Source organism: Camelina sativa, chromosome 13, assembly GCF_030686135.1.
Source record: "Camelina sativa cultivar CO46 ecotype springtype chromosome 13, ASM3068613v1".
In the NCBI taxonomy this organism is placed as follows: domain Eukaryota; kingdom Viridiplantae; phylum Streptophyta; class Magnoliopsida; order Brassicales; family Brassicaceae; genus Camelina; species Camelina sativa.
The window spans coordinates 19,762,746-19,785,623 of NC_141892.1; the positions used below are offsets into that span (position 1 = coordinate 19,762,746).

Here is a 22,878-nt window from a genome sequence, read left to right on the forward strand (position 1 = left end):
TTTTTGTTACAAAACTAGCACTATTAAAAATTACAAGTTTAGCACAACATTTATTAAAATAAAATAAAATAAATAAGACATTCATACAATTCGTTCTATCTATTTTCGACTAGGCGGAGCTTATGCGGAACTCAGACGAAGATGACAATGACGATTTCAAAATCCCTTCTTCCTCCCAGATTTGGTTTAGTAAACCTCTTTAACCTGCAAACGCTAACAGAAACATCTCTCACCACAATGCAAACAAGAAGCCCAGACTCAGTCGTTATCCGGGAAAAGAGAATGTGACTCTGCCTCCATCTCCGCCTCCTGAATCTAGCTCCAACCCGTCTATTGACTATGGTACAGATCTGCTTTGCTCGTCATCTATTCCTGATCGTAGCTTAGTTTGTATCCTATCGAGTGTTGATTGCTCTATAAGAGATTTCACTACTCCAATTTGTTCTCTTGGGGAAGAGGCCCATGGTTTAGTTGATAAATTGGTAAACGATGTCTGTTTTAAGGTGAATTGTGAGGGCTATTTATGCAATTATATGGAGGATATGTTATCAAAGTCGAGAATTCATCTTGGGTCTGGAGAATTCATCTTCAAACAAATTGCAGATCACTAGTGAAAAATCAAATCTTAGGTGTTTCTTATTGTGATTTAATTTTGTGTAGTAAATCGTTAGATGCTTCTACTGTATAGTTGTTGATGTTCGGATGATCGCGTATTGATGTGTGTCATAGTCACATTTGAAGATTACGGAAACATTGTTGAGAATTCATGAAGAATTTCCTGAAAATTATTCCATAATTTCAAATTTTATTGCAGGAAATGGGGTTGTAGATTTCTCTAAGCTACTTGTTCTATCTCACATGACAAAATATGCAAGTATACTTTGGATATCTGCTGATGAAACTGTGTTTCTTTATTCAATTTTACTCTATATGTTGTTTAGACATATATGATGCTTGAGAAACCTTTTTAGATTTTCTGGTACTTGTATGATGTATAACATTATCACATGTTTATGTTAGCACTTTGCTTTAACTGTGACTGAACTTCATGAAAGATTATATGAAATTCGGGAAGGATTCTATGAAATTCAGGAAGGATTCTATGAAATTCAGGAAGGATTAATGTATGAAATTCGGGAAGAATTCTATGAAATTCAGGAAGAATTATATGAAACTCAAGAAGGATTTCCTTGAACTTCATGATGACTTTCATAAAAAAATTCAGATTTCCAAAAATAAGTTTTTTTTTTGACACAACAACTAGATTGGCTCATACAAGCCTATATGATCCAAACATCAGAATGTACATGTCACTACCCCTCACTAATGGAGCAATCTACTAATATTTGACACATTGAAGCAAAACACACAAAAGTAGAGTTTTAGAAACACATTTGTTCAAATTTAGTAAAATTACAATAGTATTCAAGAAGGACACTTTGAAATTCAGGATGCTCTTCATAAAAGTAATGGAGTAATGATTGAAAACAACAAAGTGCATGAATTCATCATAGTTGAGTAATCAGTGATACATTAAGGCACCATATAAATAATAGATTCAAAAATTTATTTATTCTAATGTATGAAGAATTTCATAATGTTTAGGAAGGATTGCATAATGTTTAGGAAGGATTGCATAATGTTTAGGAATGCATTCATGAATTTTAGGAAGCTATTCCTAAATATACCAAAATCTCAAAACGGGGATAACTAGAACCAGAAGATACAGGCATATTCATATAACTTTCACGCCAAATACACAAAGCAATCAAATTTGAAACTAAGAAGCCACAAATTCCAATGAAACCCATCAAAAGGGAAATTATCGAGGCTTGTGTACTCGAGACCATGTTTATAATGATGAGTTCTCCTAAGCTCTTCATTGCAGCAATCGAAAGTCTCAATCTGAAAATCATGCTCCTCATTTCGTCTTTCTCCTGCGATTCCAATGGTGATTGCTCAACAAGGGAGCTTCCAATTGCTGCATCAGTACTGTACGACTTCGAGAATAGTGATGATTTAGCATTCCATATGACATTGATACATGGTTGGTGAAGAACTGATACACAATCAAATCTAAGATAGGAAGCTTCCGGAAAAAGAAGAAGAAAACAAAAAGAAGAAGAAGAACTAAGATCAAAAGATTGATAACGAAGATTGCGATTTTGGATTTGCATTTTTGGTACTATGTTTGTCGAAGAAGGAAGATGAAATTATGATTTTAGGTTTTAAATAAAGTTTTAATTTCATTGATATTTTATTTTATTTTTAATAATTGATATCTGTTTTTTTTAATTTTGTGCTACTTTTGGAATATTTGAGGGTGGGTGCTAAGTTTGGAAGAAAAACTTAGATTAGTGCTATTAGAGGGTATTTCTCTTAAACGTGAGACCTTTTTCTCACAAATTACTAGCTAATGCTTTAATATGTAAAGATATATTTCTACTTTCCTAAATATTCTTAGATCTTAGTATTTCACTATTTTTATTATAGTAGTTACCCAACTTTTTTATGCACAGGTCATTACAGAATCAAAATATATATTTTTATTCTTCTAAATACTGTATGTTTAAATTGTTTTTCTACTAATAATTTATTATAGACATATCATTTTCAATTTTAAAGATTTCTTTCTATTTTATAGACCTATAATTTAAAATTATAAAGCTACATTACTAAATAAATATATATATCTATATATAATTAAAGATACATACTTCTAATTTTATAATATTTTAAAATCTTAGATTTTCTACTATCTAGTGATAAAGTTTTTATAGACATATCATTTCTAATTATAATGATAGATGTTTTTTTCCAAATATTTTAAAATCTATTAATTTCTACTATCTAGTAATTAATTAAAGTTTTTTGTAGACATATCAATTAAAATTGTTTATTTCATTTTACTCAAATGTTTGACTAGAATTTATAACTAGAAATAATATGTCTTAAATAATTAAAATCTATCTTTTAATTTAATATATTATAGATATAAATTATTAATATATATAAATACACATATACCAAAATAAAACTAGTTGAACATCATTTTAAACAATGGCCAAAATGTCATCGCCTTTGACACTCTTTTTCATATTTTTATCTTACATCATGATAAACCACCTCCATGTGGTGAGTTGCAAAACATGGTGTGTAGTAACTTCGACCGTGACGGATGCGCAACTAGAAACAAATATCAATTTTGGATGTAAACTTATACTCGATTGTAGTTGAATTCTACCTGGTGGATCCTGCTATCTTCCCGTCACTCTTAAAAGCCATGCATCGTTTGTGATGAACTCTTATTACCAGAGCCACGATCGTACGAAGGAGGCGTGTAGTTTCAATAATACTAGTAGAATTGTTACTAAGGATCCTAGTTATGGTAGGTGTAAGTATGAGTTTTAGTCTCTTAGATATATTTTAATTCATATACATAATTGATTTGAGTTATGATGATTGGGCGAATAAAATAATGGTTTGGAAGTTGTTTCATTGTTTTAAGAAAAATACACAACATAATTTTTATGCAACTAAAAACACCACGTAATTTTCATTTCTGATCCCTCAACACGATTTCAAATCTAATTTCACTTTAGTAAAGATATATATATCTGTATATATACTAAATAATCTACAAAAACTAGCGTAAATTACCATAATAAAAAAAAACTTCCGTCTTCGTTTCAAAACATCGTTGAATCCCTTAGTCTCAGCGAAATTGAAAAAATAGAAAATGGACGCTATCTAATCGCATTCTGGAGACAGTTAAGGGATTTATGAATATAGGGTTCTGAGAATCACTCTTGATAGAAGGGACTTGTAACCTAGCTGGCAATTCAGAACGTATGACTATATATGATATGTATAAAGGTAAAGGGATATATATTCGCTGAATTGCATAGTATTTAAAAGCAATCAAAAACTTGAGTGGAGATGTCCAAACATACGAAAACACAATATCAAAAAGATGAGAAGATGTTAAAGTAGAATTTGTGAAAGACATTTTTCTTCATCTCATTAATGTAGAGCAAGCGGTGCAACATTTGAAGAAATAGATAAATCTAATCGAGAAACTATTTCGCGACGTGCATGCGGTCCCTGGGGGTCTCTCATTAGAAAAGGAATATGGCCATCGCCAAGTAGATGGTGGTGGCGATGGTGATGCAGCACATCACTTGGTGTTAACGGGCCGTGAAACACGAGAGTCCGTGTTGTGTTACGTGTTCCACAAGCTTCTCTTTTTATTTGGTTTTAAATTTGATTTTCTTTATTTGGGGATAAGTTCACAAAACATATCCCAATTGATATAGGATTAGGATTTATCTCTTGGTTTTTATCTTTAAATAGAGTCGCAAGTCATTGTATGTGAAAAAACCCTTTCTGTTTATATATATATATATATATATATATATATATATATTATAATCTTTATTGGTCTCATACCCACTAACAACCTAACATCAATCATCAACATCAACAGCGGATAACCAAACAATACCATTAAACCAAGAGAAATTCAATAATGAAATAATTCAATAACCAATAAAGTCAATATCAATTTCCAACATCCTACAGTGTTCTATCAACTCTACTCTAGCAACCTAACAATAGCTAGAACACAATCAATCAAGCCTCTAGAACATAATCCTCATCATCACATTGATTCTACGATCACACTTTACCTTTACCTGCACCACAAACACAAATTGAGATGCATGAGTATACTGTAGCAACTGAGATTCCAATGTTAAGCAAACACAAACAAACCAGGAAACAAGTGTCGGATAAGGTTGGTGTCGAGGTTAATGTCGACCGACACTGACTGCTTGTGTCGAGCGACGTGTCGACCGACACCCACCTAGTGTCAATCGACACCAATTCCGCAGACACGTTCTACTCGAAGCCGACCGTCAAATCTCTATTCTAACCATCTCCAATCTGTCCAAAACTCGCCCAAAGGCCACATGAAACCATAAAAACCTTATAACATTCAAAACAAACAAGAAAAATACTAAAACAACACAAAACAAGAAAATCAAAAGAGATTTTAGCGCATCATTTGGTGTTAACTGGCCGTGGAACACGAGAGTTGGTGTTGCGTTACGTGTTTCACACGCTTCTTTTTTATTTGGTTTTGATTTTTTTTTTTTCTTTGGGGATAAGTTCACACACCTATCTCAATTGATTTAGGATTAGGATGTATCTCTTGGTTTTTGTCTTTAAATAGAGTCGCAAGTGATTGTATCAACATCATTGATTTGAAGTCTAATAAAACCCAAAAACAGAAGCAATCTTAATTGCCCAAAAGAGCTTGTGTTCCAAGCGCTGAGAGGAAGACTCTTGTATTGGTTCTGTCTCGTCTCACCTTCACCTCCATCAATCCATCGTTCATCATCCTCGTCTTGCTGCTACCACCGTCTATTTGCTGTTTACAAGTGCTATGTTTTCTTGATATGAAAAAGAGCTCTAAATCCCTTGACTAAGCTTCCCCTTCTACACTAGATGGTTCCACAAATCAGAGCACCATTCTACAAAAAGGAAATCGAGCATAGCGCACGATGATTACTCAACTAGGGATGGAATTTATTGATGGTTGAGCCAAGTGTTTAGATATGTGTGTGAGAGGAAATGGAGTTTCAGGACAAGCTTCAAGTCGAGGAGGGGAGTAGTGATACACATTATAGTATAACTTATCATCGCAAGAATCTCTCACGTGATATTGGTTTTCTATTTGGTGTTTTAGTCTTTTTTTCTTTTAGTAAAGAATTTATCTTTCACTTTAGGTTTTGATTTTTTCCTTTTCAAGTATGTATATCGTGGCCTATATAAGTTCTAAGAAAATAACCAACTTCCAAAAAATCCATACGTTTTGGTAATTAAGAGAAGGATTGGCTAGATCAGATGTCAAGTGGTGTGAACGTGTCGACAAGCCTAGCATCGACCTAGAAATATAGCTTAGAAAATCGACTTTGATTTATGTTCTGATTGAAATTGTAATTCTCACTATATTTCTGGTTTTGATTGTGATTTTGATGTTGACGGGGACATGTGTACGTTGCGTGTGAGACAATTAATTGGAGCACCAGACGTGGTGGAACTCACGGAAGCTAGAGACTGATTATATGTGAAACAACCCTTTTTTTTTCTAACCCAAATATCTCCCAAAAAACACCAAGAACAAACCCAAAATCTTTCAAAAACACAAGTTCTTTCCTTTTTCTCTCTTTTCTCACTCAACGGCGACAAAAAAATCTAAAACTCTTGACTTGGGTCGTCCTTTCCTTTAAATACACGGTTTAGGCGACCCAGCTAAACCAAACCAACCCAAAAATCGCGAATTAAAACAATCTGGTCGAACTAGAAAAAGCTGGTGTCGATCGACACATGATGTACATATATTTTACCATGTTTAAGCATAGTTTAGCCTTCTCTTTTGCATTGTTTAGTAGTAATTCCTTAGGTTTTATAGCCATTTCTGTCCAAATTTGCACTTAAAATATTTAGAAGCATGCATTGCATACATTTGTGCATTTGGAGTATTATTAGGTGTTATTGAGCTTTAAAAGGCTAAGGAATGACTTGGGGCTATTTATGGAGATAAACAAGAGAACTAGAAGCATCAAGATCGTAAAAGAAAGCACTCCACCATGCCACTCGACCAGACACAAGGTCGAGCACTCTGTCGGATTCATAACGAGCTCCTCAAAGATTAATTCTAACGAAGATGTTTCGTTGAGATTCAGCTTCAGCATCCTTTTTAAAAGTTGTATAAAATCGAGCTACCTTTCCAATGCCGGTGGTCTTAGGTCAATACAATGTGTATTGCAAGAGTTATCCCTGTTTTACTGAAGAGATATCACCACACCCGAAGTCACTCGACCGAGTGCTGAGACGGACTCGACCGTTGGAAGAAGTAGAAGAAGAGGTCACTCGACCATGCACTCGACCTAGCACATGGTCGAGTTGACCGAGCCGCCTTCCTATTTTGTCTTTTAGCCATTATAGGACTTTCCTTCTTTCCTTTATAAACCTATTGTACTCTATGGCCACAAATAATCCACTTTTACAGAGGAAAAATATCACAAAAACCTAGTTTTTACCCTTTTGGGATTTTAGCTTTTGTGTTTACATCATCAGCCACTTTTAACTTTTTCCTTAGATTTTCATACATTGTTGCTTTTGTAACTTTCTGGGTATTGAGAATCTAAGTTTATTTCTTTGGACAAGTTTGTAGATCTTCATCTAATCTTTCTAATCATGCAAGTTTCATTGATTTCTGGGTTTATGATTTTGTTCATCTGAGTAGTGTATTAGGATCTTAGGGATGGATTAGGTTGGATGAGAGTTATGGTAGTTTAGACTGATCAAGCTTGATTGTTTAAATATCTCTTCTAGATTAGGCATGCTCTATATTGTTCTTATATCTGAGAGGGTAAAAACAGATCCTAGGTTGGTTAGCATCATACCAATGTTTAAGTTTCTGGATAATACTAATGCTAGAGATTACTGTGCCTATCCCAAGAGATGGGTTGTATAGGGTGGTTTTTGACATATGATGATCTGGATCTTTATGCCTGCTTTTATATGCAATAGCTTGTGAGAACTAGGTCTAGGAGTATCTAAGCTTGATTGTTATTGTCATGAGAATGGATTAACAAGTATTAGAGGATCATTGTCTAGAGATAGTTCACTGTTGATTGAGGTTTGTTGATCAGTTTAGATTAGTATAGCTCAAGGCCAGCCCATGAATCCATCCCTAGGACCTTCTGTGTTTATTGATTTCTCTATTTGATTACTGTTATCCGCTTTCTGTTTGATTTAGTTTCAACCTGCTCTGTTTTGATTGTTGTTCTGTCTTTGTTCTTCATCCGGAAGTCCACTCGACCCCCCACTCGACCATGAACTTGACCGAGTGCTAGGTCGAGCTCCAGTTTAGTTTCTTGTTTATGCATTGTTCTGTTCTAGTTTGCTCTTGTTTACTTCTGCTTATTAGTTAATTCTGCTTAGTCTTGTTTATTGCACTTGTTGTATAGTTTAACTATGCATTAGTATTGTCTTAAGTTGCTTTAATCTTCTGAATTTACATTTCTGTCATTAGGTTGTTAGAAACAAATTAACTTGATATTTGGCTTAACTTGAATACATTGATCACATCTTGACTGCTTACATGTCACACTCTTTATTGATTGACATCCTTTATGCTACAACATCATAAGGGTATTGAAACACCTTGCACCCCATTTAAGCATCTTAACCTAAGTATGTTTGTTTGTTCATCATCCATTCATTCATAGGTTAAGATAGAAAAATCTATGTTTCAATTGGCGTTGTTGCCATTAGGGTGTTTATATGTTCCAGTCGAGATTTCATTGTTTCAAGATTAAGCTATGTTACTTTTTATTCTATTACTCACCTCTTTCTTGTTCTGGTGTTCTGTTTTGATTCTCAGGTACCACTCGACTAGGCACTCGGCCGAGTACCTCAAAGCAAACGGTCGAGTGCATGTTCGAGCACCTGTTCAGAGTCCAAAAAACACATAAAAGAGGTGGAAATGGAACTCCCACATAATCAGATTGAACCTCAAAGGAGAAGGAAATTGGTGATAGTGATGCTCCCACTACTCATACTCAGAGGTATGGGATAGTGCCTCCTCCTATCCACAACACAACCTTCAAAATCAAGACTAGGCTAATCTCAATGGTTCAGAGAAGTAGATTTCATGGCCTGCCTACTGAAGACCCCCTTGCACATCTTGATGAGTTTGATAGGATCTGTAGCCTCACCAATATAAATGGAGTTAGTGAGGATGCCTTGAAGCTGAGATTGTTTCCTTTCTCTCTAGGAGATAAAGCCCATCAGTGGGAGAAGACTCTACCTCCTGGAAGAATCACCTCTTGGGTTGATTGTAAGAATGTCTTCCTTGCAAAATACTTCACTAATTCGAAGACTGCACATTTGAGGAATGAAATTTCAGGTTTTCTCCAACAGAATGGTGAATCTTTCAGTGAAGCATGGGAGCGGTTCAAAGGGTACCAGAGACAATGCCCACACCATGGATTCAGTAATGAATATTTGTTGTGTACTTTGTATAGAAGTGTTCTTCCCAAGATCAAGATGCTCCTGGACACATCCTCCAATGGAAGCTTCATGAATAAAGATGTAGATGAAGGTTGGGACTTAGTAAGAACTTTGCTCAGTCCAATGGCAATTACAGTGAAGAATATGATAGAAGCTTAATGGGAGGTGTTGATTCTGAGGAAGGGTATAGAAAATAATTGAAAGCCTTGAATGAGAAGCTTGAGAAGCTAGATAAGATCCTTCTAACCCAGCAAAAGCAAGTACATGATGTTTGTGAAGCTGAGAAGTTTATGGTTAAAGTATATCCTCCACAACAACCCCAAGAAGCTCCTGCTCAAGATCATGAGATGAAGAGTATGCTTCAGAAATTCCTACAAGGTCAAGATAGTGGAGCTATGGAAACAAGTAAGAAGCTCACAGACATGCATAACAAGATGCACTGCACATATAGTGACCTTAATACCAGGATTGAAGCCTTAACTTGCAGAATGCTTCTCCTAGAGAGCAAGAGTGAATCTTCTTATTCTAGACAACTCAATGGGACAACAACTGACAATCTAAAGAAGTTTTCCACTGCCCAAGCTATCTCTCTGAAAGAACTACCTTCAATGCTCACTAAGGACAGTGACAACCAAGTTGGGGAGGATTTTCTTCAACCAGATGTGCAGAATGAGAAGAGAACTGAGCTTGAGACACCATTCAACCATACACTCGACCACGCACACGGTCGAGTGCCTGATCGAGTCATTGCTCAAGAATCTAGCAAGCCGGTTCAGTTCATTCCTCCTCCCTTTCAGCCACCTTTGCCATTTCCAGGACGGTTTAAAGAGCAAATGCTGAAAAGGTACAAGGTTTCTGTTGATCAGCAAGCAATGATGGTCTTGAGTCATGAACCTTTGTTAGAAGATTCTGAAATGAAGGATAAGTCACAAGTTAAAGAGCTTGAGCAGAAGAAGCCAACTATTGATGGGAAAGATCATGAAACTGAGTCTGAAATCTTTGAGGGTGTGAATGGGGTAGAAACAAAGATTTTAGTTCACTCGGCCTTCCACTCGACCTACCACTCGAACTACCACTCGACCGAGCACCTTAAGTTACTCGACCGAGTGGTACAAAGTCACCCAAAATGCCCAGAGTTCATCCCCAAGCTTCACCAACAACAAGCGCCAATAAATCTTTCCTCTGATGGTCTGTCTGAGCTTCAAACTGTCAACATCCTACATGATTCAGTGAGGGAGTTAAAAACTAAGGATGAGGAGATAAGGGGGTAAATCAAGAAGCTTCATGGTAAAGTCAGAAGTTCCTCTCCAAAGAAAGCAAGGGAAGGTCTGAGTATTATTAGCAGACACAGCTCTTTTAGCATTAACCCAGGAATAAGAGGAGCAATGAAATCTTTAAGAACAGAGGGGACTTCATCACCTCTCTATGACCCTTCCAAAGCATAAGAAGTATGCAAAGTCAAGCTTAGAGACTTTAAACAAGCTCACTTGGGAGGAAGTCCCAAAGGTATCCTTGTACATATTGGTTTAAGTTTCTTGTTATTTTGACCTTGTTTTCTTTAGTGCTATGGTTGGTCAGGTAATAGGAAGGGAGTTTGAGCACTTAGTGATATTCAAAGAAATGAATCCCACCCTCAGCCCATCCCAAGTAATACTCCAACTCTATCTTTGTCTATACCATTGCATTTTTTTTTTTTTTTGTTGATTCTTTAATCCTTTTCCAAATTTTTCTTACAGAAGGGACTATGCAATTTAAGTTTGGGGGAGGGTTTGAGATGACATTTGACATTGTTTTCTATTTTCTTATTTCAAATTTTTAGCATTGTCATGTTAGTACTTGCGTTTCATTTAAGGCACAGAAACAACCTAAAAAATTGAAATTTTTTCACAAAAATCATTAAAAAAAAATAGAGTGTTCATGTAGTTTGCATTGCATATTAGAATCTTGTTAGCATGTTTCATATAGGAATGCTTCATTATTTGCATTAGGGATCAATGATGAGTTTAGCTTTGTTAACTTGTTCAAATTCACTAAACTAGGATCAATGCCCAAGTTAATAGTACTTTGATGCTAGTTGAGTGGTTATAAACATAAGATTGAACCAAGTCTAGAATTCCTACATTGCATTATGTCTAAACTGAAGCATGCTGTGATTTAAAGTCATTTCCTATCTGTAAGAACTTAATATTGATATTTAATTATCAGTTTGTGCATTGCGTTAAACTTATGGATACTCTATACATATTTGGATCATCTTTCCCATTTTTACCACTCTTGTTGATCCAAGTAGCTGATTTCATTATTGAATCAGTTTTCCCTACCCTCAACCAACCTTTCTTTCAAGCCATGTTATATATTGTGTGTGTGAGGCCTATTTTTAGGATTGAGCTTGGTAGAAAGTGTTAGGTTTGAACTGACAAGAATAAAACCTTGTGTAGTTCTAGTTTGCATTTTTCAAACTAGATAGGACTAGGAGGTTTAAATTCTGGGTTGGGACTTGGTATGTTTAAAAACAGAAAAGAAAAGAGAGAAAAGATAAAAAAAAAAGGGTAAAGTCTTTAGGAGAGAAGTGTTTTAAAGCAAATTTTATACTCTAAGTGAAAGAATGGGAAACAAGTAAGAAAGAGAACCTTAGAATTTAAGAAAGAAACCCCCATTCCACTTGAGAAATCAGTAAAAAACCTCTCCTAGAACTGAAAAACAAAAGGGAAAAAAGGCAAAAGAGAAAAGATGAAGTTAAAGGGTAGAATTAGGACATTATGGGATTAGAATGTTAGGAACAAACACTTTGGGTACCTTTGGGTAGACAAGGTTCTGTTCTTGTATGAGTCTAAATGATCTTACCTTTAACCTTCTTTTATAGCTCAATCCACTTTTTGTGAGAGAACCCTTGTGTTTGATAAGCCCCACTCAAAAGAAAGACAATTTTTTGTCTCTAAACCCTTATTACCAAGCCAAATGAGTTTAAACATTGCATAATCTGATTCATGTTCTTGCTTAATGAATGTTAAAGGAAATGACTGATTTGAATACATGTGGAAGCCTAAGGCTTGAATCAGTTAAGGTTGTGAAAGGCTTGTCTAAAATCTTTAAGTATAGCTCATTCACCTTGCATCATAGTACTAGTAACTTGGACATTGATTCTAGCTAGTTTACAAACATGTTTAAGGTTATGAGATCCCACCTTCAAACCTGTCCTCCTTCTTATGTCTTGTTTGTTTCAAGCAAAGACTAAGTTTGGGGGAGTTGATGTACATATATTTTACTATGTTTAAGCATAGTTTAGCCTTCTCTTTTGCATTGTTTAGTAGTAATTCTTTAGGTTTTATAGCCATTTCGGTCCAAATTTGCACTTAGAATATTTAGAAGCATGCATTGCATACATTTGTGCATTTGGAGTATTATTAGGTGTTATGGAGCTTTAAAAGTCTAAGGAAGGACTTGGGGCTATTTATGAAGCTAAACAAGAGGACTAGAAGCATCAAGATCGTAAAAGAAAGCACTCCACCATGCCACTCGACCAGACACAAGGTCGAGTACTCTGTTGGATTCATAACGAGCTCCTCAAAGATTAATTCTAATGAAGATTTTTCGTTGAGATTCAGCTTCAGAATCCTTCTTAAAAGTTGTAGAAAATCGAGCTACCTTTCCAATGCCGGTGGTCTGAGGTCAACCCAATGTGTATTGCAAGAGTTATCGCTGTTTTACTGAATAGATATCACCACACCCGAAGTCCCTCGACCGTGTGCTGAGAGGGACTCGACTGTTGGAAGAAGTAGAAGATGAGTTCACTCGACCGAGCACATGGTCGAGTTGACCGATCCGCCTTCCTATTTTGTCTTCTAGCCATTTTAGGGCTTCCCTTCCTTACTATATAAACTTATTGTACTCTATGGCCGCAAAGAAGTCACTTTTACAGAGGAAAAATATCACAAAAACCAAGTTTTTACCCTTTTGGGAGTTTAGCTTTTGTGTTTACATCATCAGCCACTTTTAAGCTTTTTCCTTAGATTTTCATACTTTGTTGCTTCTGTAACTTTCTGGGTATTGAGAATCTAAGTTTATTTCTTTGAACAAAGTTGTAGATCTTCATCTTATCTTTCTAATCACGCAAGTTTCATTGATTTCTGGGTTTATGATTTTGTTCATCATGTTTTGTTCATCTAAGTAGTGTGTTAGGATCTTAGGGATAGATTAGGTTGGATGAGTGTTATGGTAGTTTAGACTGATCAATCTTGATTGTTTAAATTTCTCTTCTAGATTAGGCATGTTCTATGTTGTTCTTATATCTGAGAGGGTAAGAACATATCCTAGGTTGCTTAGCATCATACCAATGTTTAAGTTTCTGGATAATACTAATGCTAGAGATTATTGTGTCCATCCCAAGAGATTGGTTGTATAGGGTGGTTTTTCACATGTGATGATCTGGATCTTTATGCCTGCTTTTATATGCAATAGCTAGTGAGAACTAGGTCTAGAGTATCTAAGCTTGATTGTTATTGTCATGAGTATGAATTAACAAGTATTAGAGGATCATTGTCTAGAGATAGCTCACTGTTAATTGAGGTTTGTTGATTAGTTTAGATTAGTATAGCTCAAGTCCAGCCCATGAATCCATCCCTAGGACCTTCTGTGTTTATTGATTTCTCTATTTGATTATTGTCATCCGATTTCTGTTTGATGTACTTTCAACCTGCTCTGTTTTGATTGTTGTTCTGTCTCTGTTCTTCATCCGGAAGTCCACGCGACCCCCCCACTCGACCATGCACTCGACCGAGTGCTAGGTCGAGCTCCAGTTTACTTTCTTGTTTATGCATTGTTCTGTTCTAGTTTGCTCTTGTTTACATTTGCGTATTAGTTAATTCTGTTTATTAGTTAATTCTGCTTAGTCTTGTTTATTGCACTTGTTTTATAGTTTAATTATGCATTAATATCGCCTTAAGTTGCTTTAATCTTCTACATTTACAATTCTGTCATTAGGTTGTTAAAAACAAATTAACTTGATATTTGGCTTAACTTGAATGCATTGGTCACATCTTGACTGATTACATGTTACACTCTTTATGGGTTGACATCCTTTATGCTTCAACATCATAAGGGTATTGAAACACCTTGCACCCCATTTAAGCATCTTAGCCTAATTTTGTTTGTTTGTTCATCATCCATTCATTCATAGGTTAAGATAGAAAAATCTATGTTTCAACACACCCCTGGTGTCGATCGACACCCATCCCCAAATTGCACTATTTGGTTCGCGGATGTTACAATTCTCCCCCGCCAACAAGGATTCGTCCTTGAATCCTACAGCACCGTCCATCCGCCAAGGACCTCCGTACCACCGTCAACACGGCCCGCACGTCCTTCGACCGGACTGAACACCGTCAGCCAAGGTTCCCGTGCAGCTGTCGCAACAGTCCGTACACCTCCGACTGAACCCCAAGGTCTTTCTCTAGCCAATATACTCACATCTAAGACGTTATTTGCTCACAACTCAGTACTTCCCACGTCCGTGGTCGCAACAAACGAATCATGTCGGCTCTCTATCAGGCCAACCGCCATAAGCTACGACATCCAGGAAGTCACTCACACACACTCCCCCTGCTTTTGGGTCGCAACCCTCGACAACAACAGTCAAACATAAAGAAAAATACTCATCTTATTAATCTCAAAATGTCATAATCGTTACAACCTTAACGAAAATACAAAAGAAAAATAAGATACAACAATCCAAGCCATCAACCCGCATCCTGAGCACCACCTCAACCACCCCTAAGCGACCAAGTATCAAGAGAGATGGGCTGGAATACTCCATACCCGCTCCAACCACGGACTATCATTGAGACCCGGCTAAACAGGCTCGCCTCTCAAACCACTTCTTAAACCTTGCCTTCATCCTCGCCTCTGGCTCCCAAGTCTGCTCATCTACTCCATCACAGTCCCACAAGACTCTCATCAAAGGAATCTTCTTCTTCCGAAGTTCCTTGACTCTCCTCTCAAGCACCCTCAACGGTTTCGCCTCCAAGGTCATGTTGGGCTGAAGATCCTCGGGAATCTTAGCCAACAACCGATCACCCTCATGAAGACACTTCCTCAGCATCGACACATGAAATACCTTGTAGAACGCACGCATAACCTTACGTAACTCCAGCCGTTATACCACTGGTCCCACCCGCTTTACTACTCTGAGCGGACCCATATACCTCGGACTCAACTTAGTCTCTGTCAATGACCTGTTCGGACCCCGCAACATGGCCATCTTGAGGTTCACTCTGTCACCCACCTGAAACTCAAGATCCTTCCTCCTCTTATAAGCATAACTCCTCTGCCGATCCTGAGCCTCCTTCATGTTCAGCTTCAGAACCCGGATCTTCTCCAACGTCTCCTGAACAAAGTCTGCACCAAACATGTTCCTCTCCCCACCTGAGTCCAGCATAATGGTATACGACATTGCCTCCCAGATTGTGGTAACCCTTGCAACGAGTGAAACACATCCTCAAACTCCTCCACAACCCGAATACCTCCGACAGAAGACTGCCCCACTGACTCCGACATCGAAATTGTAACCAAGTAGGCCTCACCTCCCTTCTCAAGCATCTTCCCAGCCTGCACGGCCGAGATCACAAGACTCCCCAAAGTCGGCCTCACCCCCTCGAAGACCAACTTCCCCTTTGGACGCTTAAAGACCGTTCTACCCCTGTAACAGTTCAGATGTACCTTGTGACGATGCAAAAAATCCATCCCCAAGATGACATCATACAACTCCACAGAACTGATAATCAAATCCGCAAGCCTCGACTCCCCTACAATCTGAATATCCACATCCTTCACGCGACGAAGAACTTTCAAGAACTTGCCCTCCCCGCAACTCTGACAACCCGTGCTCGCTCCCCGGGAGCCCCTTTGATCTCTGCACCCTCTGCGCACTCTGGAGTAATGAAGCTATGGGTAGCTCCAGAATCAAACAAAACATGGGACGTAAACCCGCCCACCAACAAGGTCCCTACACAAACCTCATGTGTTGAGAACCTAACATTCTATAACAAAACAACAAGCATAAAATCTGAACTATTGAAATGACCAAGTTCGAGTCTCAGAAGTTATACATGTGATCGCTCCTGCACTGGTGCCACCGGCTTCCACAGTCGAGTACACCCGCGGCATCGGCTCGATCAACCCCACCGGCTGCACACCCAGCTGCACTACTGGCTGTCCTCCAGCCTGTACTGCTGCTACTGCCATCTGCTGTAACTTGGGACAACGAGGTTTGATATGCCCCGTCACTCTGCAGTGGTAACACAGTCGGGTATATGCCCGCTGCTCCTTCACCGCCCGCTGCTCAACCCCTGCGGACAGTTGGCCACCTTGTGGTCCATGCTACCAGACCCAAAACATCCCGCACTACCGGACCCCGATCTCTGCATCGCATTAAACTTCCGCTTCTGCCCTTGCGTAGACTTGCCGCCCTTGCTAGGAAAAAAATGCGATTGGGTCCGCTTTGGCTGCGCCGGAGGATTGACCACCACTACCTGTGACCTCAGGTCATCTTTTATCCGAGCAGCAATCTTAGATCATCCAGCAGAGCCAACAAGAACCTCCGCACCTGAGCCAATTCTGGCTCCAAAGCCCGACCTGCATACACCACAAGCCGACTAAACTCTACATCCAGCTCCCGCACTATACGGTTCCCTTGGGTCAACCCTAAGAAGCTCCCCTCCATGTGATCAAGTGCCTCCTGAGGAAAATACTTGGAGTTATACTCCCCCACAAAATCTCTCCAAGTCATACCACCCTGCACCCTCCGTACTGCCACCAACCTCCACCACACACGTGCATCTCCTGACAGATAATGCACTGCCAAGTCCACCCTATACTGGTCAACACACCAAAGCGACTGGAAAATTTCCTCCATCCGCTCTGTCCACTCATCCGCTGCACTCAGATCCGTGCTTCCTGCAAAGGACCCCGCACCCACCTACCGCAACTGTACCGACATCTGCACATACTGTGCATCCACTACCCCGGCCCCCGGCTGCACACCTGCCCACCAACCACTGGCGGCACCACTGGAACCTGCCCACCATCCACTGGCGGCACTACTGCTGGAAGCCGCGCAAAAACCTAAGCTAGCAAGGCCATTAGAACATCCTCTCTACCTGGAGCACCCTCTTCTGCAACCCCAACTCCCAGGGCAACACCGGGACCATTTGCCATGCCACCACCCAAACCAGCCTGGTCTCCAGAGACACTAGAACAAACCTGTGACTCTTCCACCTCCTCACTGGCCATGCTCTGGGTCACAATCTCGCTGACATCGGGAACCTGTCCCCGTCCACGGCCACGCCCGCGACCACGACTACAACCTCGCCCGCGACCAGCAGATCCCTCACCTCTAGCCATTTGTATCACCATGAAAAAAAGACTAAGCAAAGACAAAAGATTCTACTACACGAGAAACACAACTTACCGTGGAATCACAAGGTAGGCTCGAAGAGGATGTTCTAGGACCTCATGCCACGCACAATTGACCATATCACATAATCAACTCAAGCATGAAATCCAAACATCAACACCAAAAACACCAGTGAACCTTAGACCTAGAACCGTAAGGGCTCTGATACCAAAATGAAACAACCCTTCCCATTTTTTTTTAATAATGATAATAAATCTCTAGTGGTCCCATATCCATTACCAACCTAATAACAAACATCAGCAGCGCATATTCAAAACAATTCCAATAACCAAATAAAATTCACAGTGAAGCAATCCAATAACCAAAACAATCAAATAACAATTCCAACATCCTGTAATGTTCTATCAACTAAATCTAGCAACCTTAGATAAGCTAGACCACAATCAATCAAGCCTCTAGAACATCCTCCTCCTCATCTCCTTGATTCCATGATCACACTTTGCCTTTACCTGCTTTACAAACACAAATTGAGATGCATGAGTATTGTCATAAACACTTAGTGAGGTCATCCTCTCATCTACTGGGCTATACACACAAGCAGCTGAGATTCTATTATTAAAGCCAACAAACCAAACACAAACAACACATCAAACAGGAAAAACAAGACTCGGTTAAGTTTGGTGTCGACCGACACTATGTCGGTATCGACCGACGCTAACACATCACTAGTGTTCACTAGGTCAGTGTCGACCGATACTCAACAAAACTTGGTGTCGACCGACACTTAACTCGTGTCGATCGACACCGCCTTCGCAGACACGATCTGCACGAAGTCGAACGGCGATCCTCCGTTCCAAACCGCTTCCAAACCGTCCCAAACTCTTCCAAACTCCTCAAGAACCTATGGGAACACGAAAACAACCAAACCACACAAGCAGAACACCACAAAAAACAAAGAACAACCATATCAACAGAGATCTCAGGCTTAGATCAGCCATAGTCAAGCACTCACCTCTTTTGCAGGAAGATTTGGTTGAGAAACGGTGGAAACAACGCCTCCATATGCTTCTCCTTTGTTCCCAGCAACAGGTCTCCCTTCTATAATCAAAGATCTCTCCAAAAACACCAAGAACAAACCCAAAATATCTCAAAAACCCAAGTTCTCTCCTGTTTCTCTCTTTTCTCACTCAACGACGACAAAACAATCCAAAAACCACAACCCTTGATTATATCAACAAAAGGCTATAATGATTCATTGCTTCTCTCCATTCTCGAGTATAAAGAACAAAAATAAAGTTGGTTCAGAAATGCACCAGCTCAAGAATATAATCAACGTTACAGTGAAATGATGAAATGATTAATTGGTAGATTTCTCAATTGAACCCACACAAGAATAAACCAAAAGATAGTCAGCCAGAGGTCTCTTTACCCTATTTCTCTATATGTTGGTGAATGAACATTAGATTAATGTTAACTAAACTAGTTGTTAATGAGTTTTAAAGTAAAATTTAATTTAAAAAAACAAATTTATAACTCTAATAAGTAAAAAAAATTATATTGGAAAAGTTTTAAAACAATAATGAGTGATTAGGCAATATAATATTTATTTTCATATAAAATTTTAAATAAACATAAAAAGAAAGAAAAATGAAAAATGGAGTAATCAAAAGGAACATATTTAGGTTTATGGAGTTAAAATCTAAATTATGAAAATAATCTTTTATATTTCTATTTTTGTGATTTTATATACAATAGTAAAAATGGTATTTAAATTTTTTTTGGCATAAGGCGTCTAAAATTCTCTAACCGGCTCCAAGTCTAGAACCATCTATAGAGTTACTAGCTATCATATTAACTGTGACGTGGCTTGATCATTGTCGCATGATTCAAGCGATGTGAATCTGTTCTTTGTCGTCACTTCCGTACATGTTCCAGGTTGTTGTGCTAACGTTCAGTTCTTGTTTGCAGGTGTATATAGCCGTTGCACAAACATGGGCTTGGACTCTTGTTTACAAGCTTCTCTATTTGGTTTGGGCTTTGTATCTTGCAGGCCTTTCGCCAAAATACTGCCGGTTTGAGCTCTCATGTTTACAGCTATAGACTACTAATAAGAGAAGGAAAAAATATCTCAGCCAAAGCCTTGCACTTTCTTAAGCCAAGACTCTAAACGAGAAAGAGAGTACTAAGCCACTTAATGTTGTATTCGGACTAGTAATTATGAATTGTTATGTCAATAAGTTTATAGAAACATTAGAGAAACAACTAGTATAGATGATTGAAAAAAACAACACACACAAGAATTAAATACTTTGAAAAAAAAGAACATGGATAGCTACAATCATGGGACATATATGGACGTTTATGTTCTATTGTCATTTTTAATATGTATTTTCGAATTTTTAAAAAAAACGATAAACATCGTACAAACCAGAATAAAACAGAAGAAAGTTACTTTATGGATAAGGACATCGTCATTTACTCATTTATCTAATCTTGTCCTATTTCACCTAATCTGTCCTATTTCAATGAAGAAAAAAACAAAGCAACTGGCCAAAGAAAAGAAAAACAAAGAAGTAATTCTTAATTATTGTGATAGATTTTTGTAACGTTCTTCTTCGCTGTCTTTGTCTTGTAACATGTTTTTTGTTGTGTCCTTAATTAGCTATTCTTTTCTTTTGACACCTGTTCTTCTTTCTTCTCTCTTGTGACTTGTTTATTTTTGTAGTGAATTGTTGGCTCTCTTCTCGAGTAGTGATCTTGTGACTTGGTTTTTGTAGTGTTCTTCTTAATTAACCAATTGTTTTTCTTCAAAACATGTGCTTCTGTAATACAACAATCAAAGCAAGAGACGAAGAAAAAAAAAAAGCATATACTTCTTATTGAATTCTTGAATACTTTGTTTAGTTGTTTTGTTTTGTTTCTTTTTACAATTTGAGGAAACGAAATGGATTCGAAATTCCATGCTTTTATGTTCCCCTGGTTTGCTTTTGGTCATATGATTCCCTTTTTACATCTTGCAAACAAACTAGCTGAGAAAGGTCACCGAGTTACATTCTTGCTACCTAAGAAAGCTCAAAAGCAGGTGGAACATCACAACCTGTTCCCAGATAGTATTGTCTTTCACCCTCTCACAGTCCCTCATGTCAATGGCCTCCCTCCTGGTGCCGAGACAACCTCGGATATCTCAATCTCAGAGGATAATTTATTGTCCGAAGCCTTAGATCTCACTCGCGGTCAGGTTGAAGCTGCGGTTCGTGCTTTGAGACCGGATTTGATCTTTTTCGATTTTGCTCTCTGGATTCCAGAAGTGGCTAAAGAGCTTATGATCAAGAGTGTGAGTTACATCATAGTATCTGCAACAACGATAGCTCATACACATGTCCCTGGTGGTTCATTAGGTGTTCCCCCGCCGGGTTATCCTTCATCGAAGGTTCGTTTCGGTGAAAACGATGCTCATGCCCTAGCAAAATTGTCGATCTTCTACAAGAGACTTTATCATCAGATCACTACTGGTTTTAAGAGATGTGATATCATTGCACTGAGGACATGCAAAGAAATCGAAGGTAAATTCTGTGACTATATAGCGCATCAATACCAAAAGAAGGTTCTCTTGACTGGTCCAATGCTCCCTGAGCCAGACACAAGTAAACCACTAGAAGAACACTGGAGTCATTTTCTGAGCGGGTTCCCACCACGTTCAGTAGTGTTTTGTGCACTTGGCAGCCAAATCGTTCTTGAGAAGGATCAATTTCAAGAACTCTGCTTAGGGATGGAGTTGATAGGTTTACCCTTTCTTTTAGCGGTAAAGCCACCGAAAGGATCATCAACGGTCCAAGAAGGTTTACCAGAAGGGTTCGAAGAGCGAATGAAGGGGCATGGTGTGGTTTGGGGAGGATGGGTGCAGCAACCTTTGATATTGTCTCATCCATCAGTAGGCTGCTTTGTGAACCATTGCGGTCCCGGAGCAATATGGGAGTGTATCATGAGTAATTGCCAAATGGTTTTGCTTCCATTTTTAAGTGATCAAACTCTCTTCACAAAACTGATGACCGAGGAATTCAAGGTCTCTGTAGAAGTGTTGAGGGAAAAAACAGGATGGTTTTCAAAAGAGAGCTTAAGAGATGCGATCAAGTCTGTGATGGATAAAGACAGCGACCTCGGGAAGCTAGTGAGGAGTAACCACGCTAATTTGAAGGAGATTCTTGTAAGTCCTGGATTATTGACTGGTTACGTGGATAGCTTTGTCGAGGCATTACAAGAGGAACTGAACTGATTAGTGATTACTGATTTACTGTATGTTGAAGACTTGTAATAATATTATATCCATATTTTAAGGTTGAGAGTTGAGACGCTTTTAGATTTTAGAAATTTTGGTTTACGAATAATAAATTTTGAGCTATAATAAATTTGAAAGGAATTGTCGTTACCTAGCCTAATTAATTTTTTACAACTGTATGAGTTGTATTATAATAGAACTAACAAATGACATTAATGACAAAAAATCGTTTGACTAAAAACAACAATACTGAAAATCCAATATTTTAGTTTTTATTTAAGAAATAATTTGATGAGTTAATTTTTTTTCACAAAGATTGAGTAATATTTTTGGTTAATCGGATTCTGAAAAAACAAGGAGAAAGTGGAAAGAAAACGAAAATGACATTTAATTAATTTTAAAAACTTTTGAATCGTTTATTAATTGAATATTTTGTTATATATATATATTTTCCTAAAAAAATCATGTAAATAACAAGTAAGTATTGTGGAAGCCAGAGATAATGCAATTTATTAACTCATTAATGCTTCTACACGAGGAGGTCTAGGGTTCGAGCCCCAAATAATACGATTTATTATTTGTGCAGATTAATAGAGGCAAATTTACAGACGATCTCCAGTTATGCGCAATTATCGCCGTTCGCCGTGATTCTACATACAACTGAAGGTGAGCATAGAAAAGGAGGTGTCCATCAAAAACATGGAGCTAGAGAGCAAAAATGTATGTAGTGAATCTAATAGGGTCGGAAGGAATTTTTCATGGTAGAATCACATGTAATAATTTGCAATCAATAATAATAAATCCAGAGTTTTTTTATTTTTAAAGTAAGTATTTAAACAATTACTTTCACAAAATGTTTGCATTTTAAATTTCATAAATGCTATTTTTTAGTTTTTAACTAGGTTTTGAACCCATGCTACGCATGAGTTTATTTTATATATTTTGGTGAAAATTATATATGATCGATGAGAGTTATGAAAACTTTAAGTTACTAATAAGAAAAAACTTTTATTCACAACTTTTAAAAAACATAAAAATCAGTTGTGCTAAAAAATCAAATCTGATCAAAAGAATAATAAACCAGGCGAGATGGATCGGACATTCGAGT

General features: G+C 37.9%; 1 non-coding gene and 1 pseudogene across 2 annotated transcripts; one reads left to right on the top strand and one right to left on the bottom strand.

Moving 5' to 3' along the window:
- Positions 1-8,959: 8,959 nt before the first annotated feature.
- Positions 8,960-9,065, bottom strand: LOC147929715 (small nucleolar RNA R71). Its single transcript, XR_015579023.1, has one exon. It is a non-coding gene; the product is annotated as a small nucleolar RNA R71 (small nucleolar RNA).
- An 11,054-nt stretch (positions 9,066-20,119) lies between these two features.
- On the top strand, positions 20,120-21,900 carry LOC104736950 (UDP-glycosyltransferase 79B8 pseudogene; annotated as a pseudogene). The gene has a single exon (XR_015577380.1). The product of XR_015577380.1 is annotated as a UDP-glycosyltransferase 79B8 pseudogene (transcript).
- Positions 21,901-22,878: the final 978 nt, after the last annotated feature.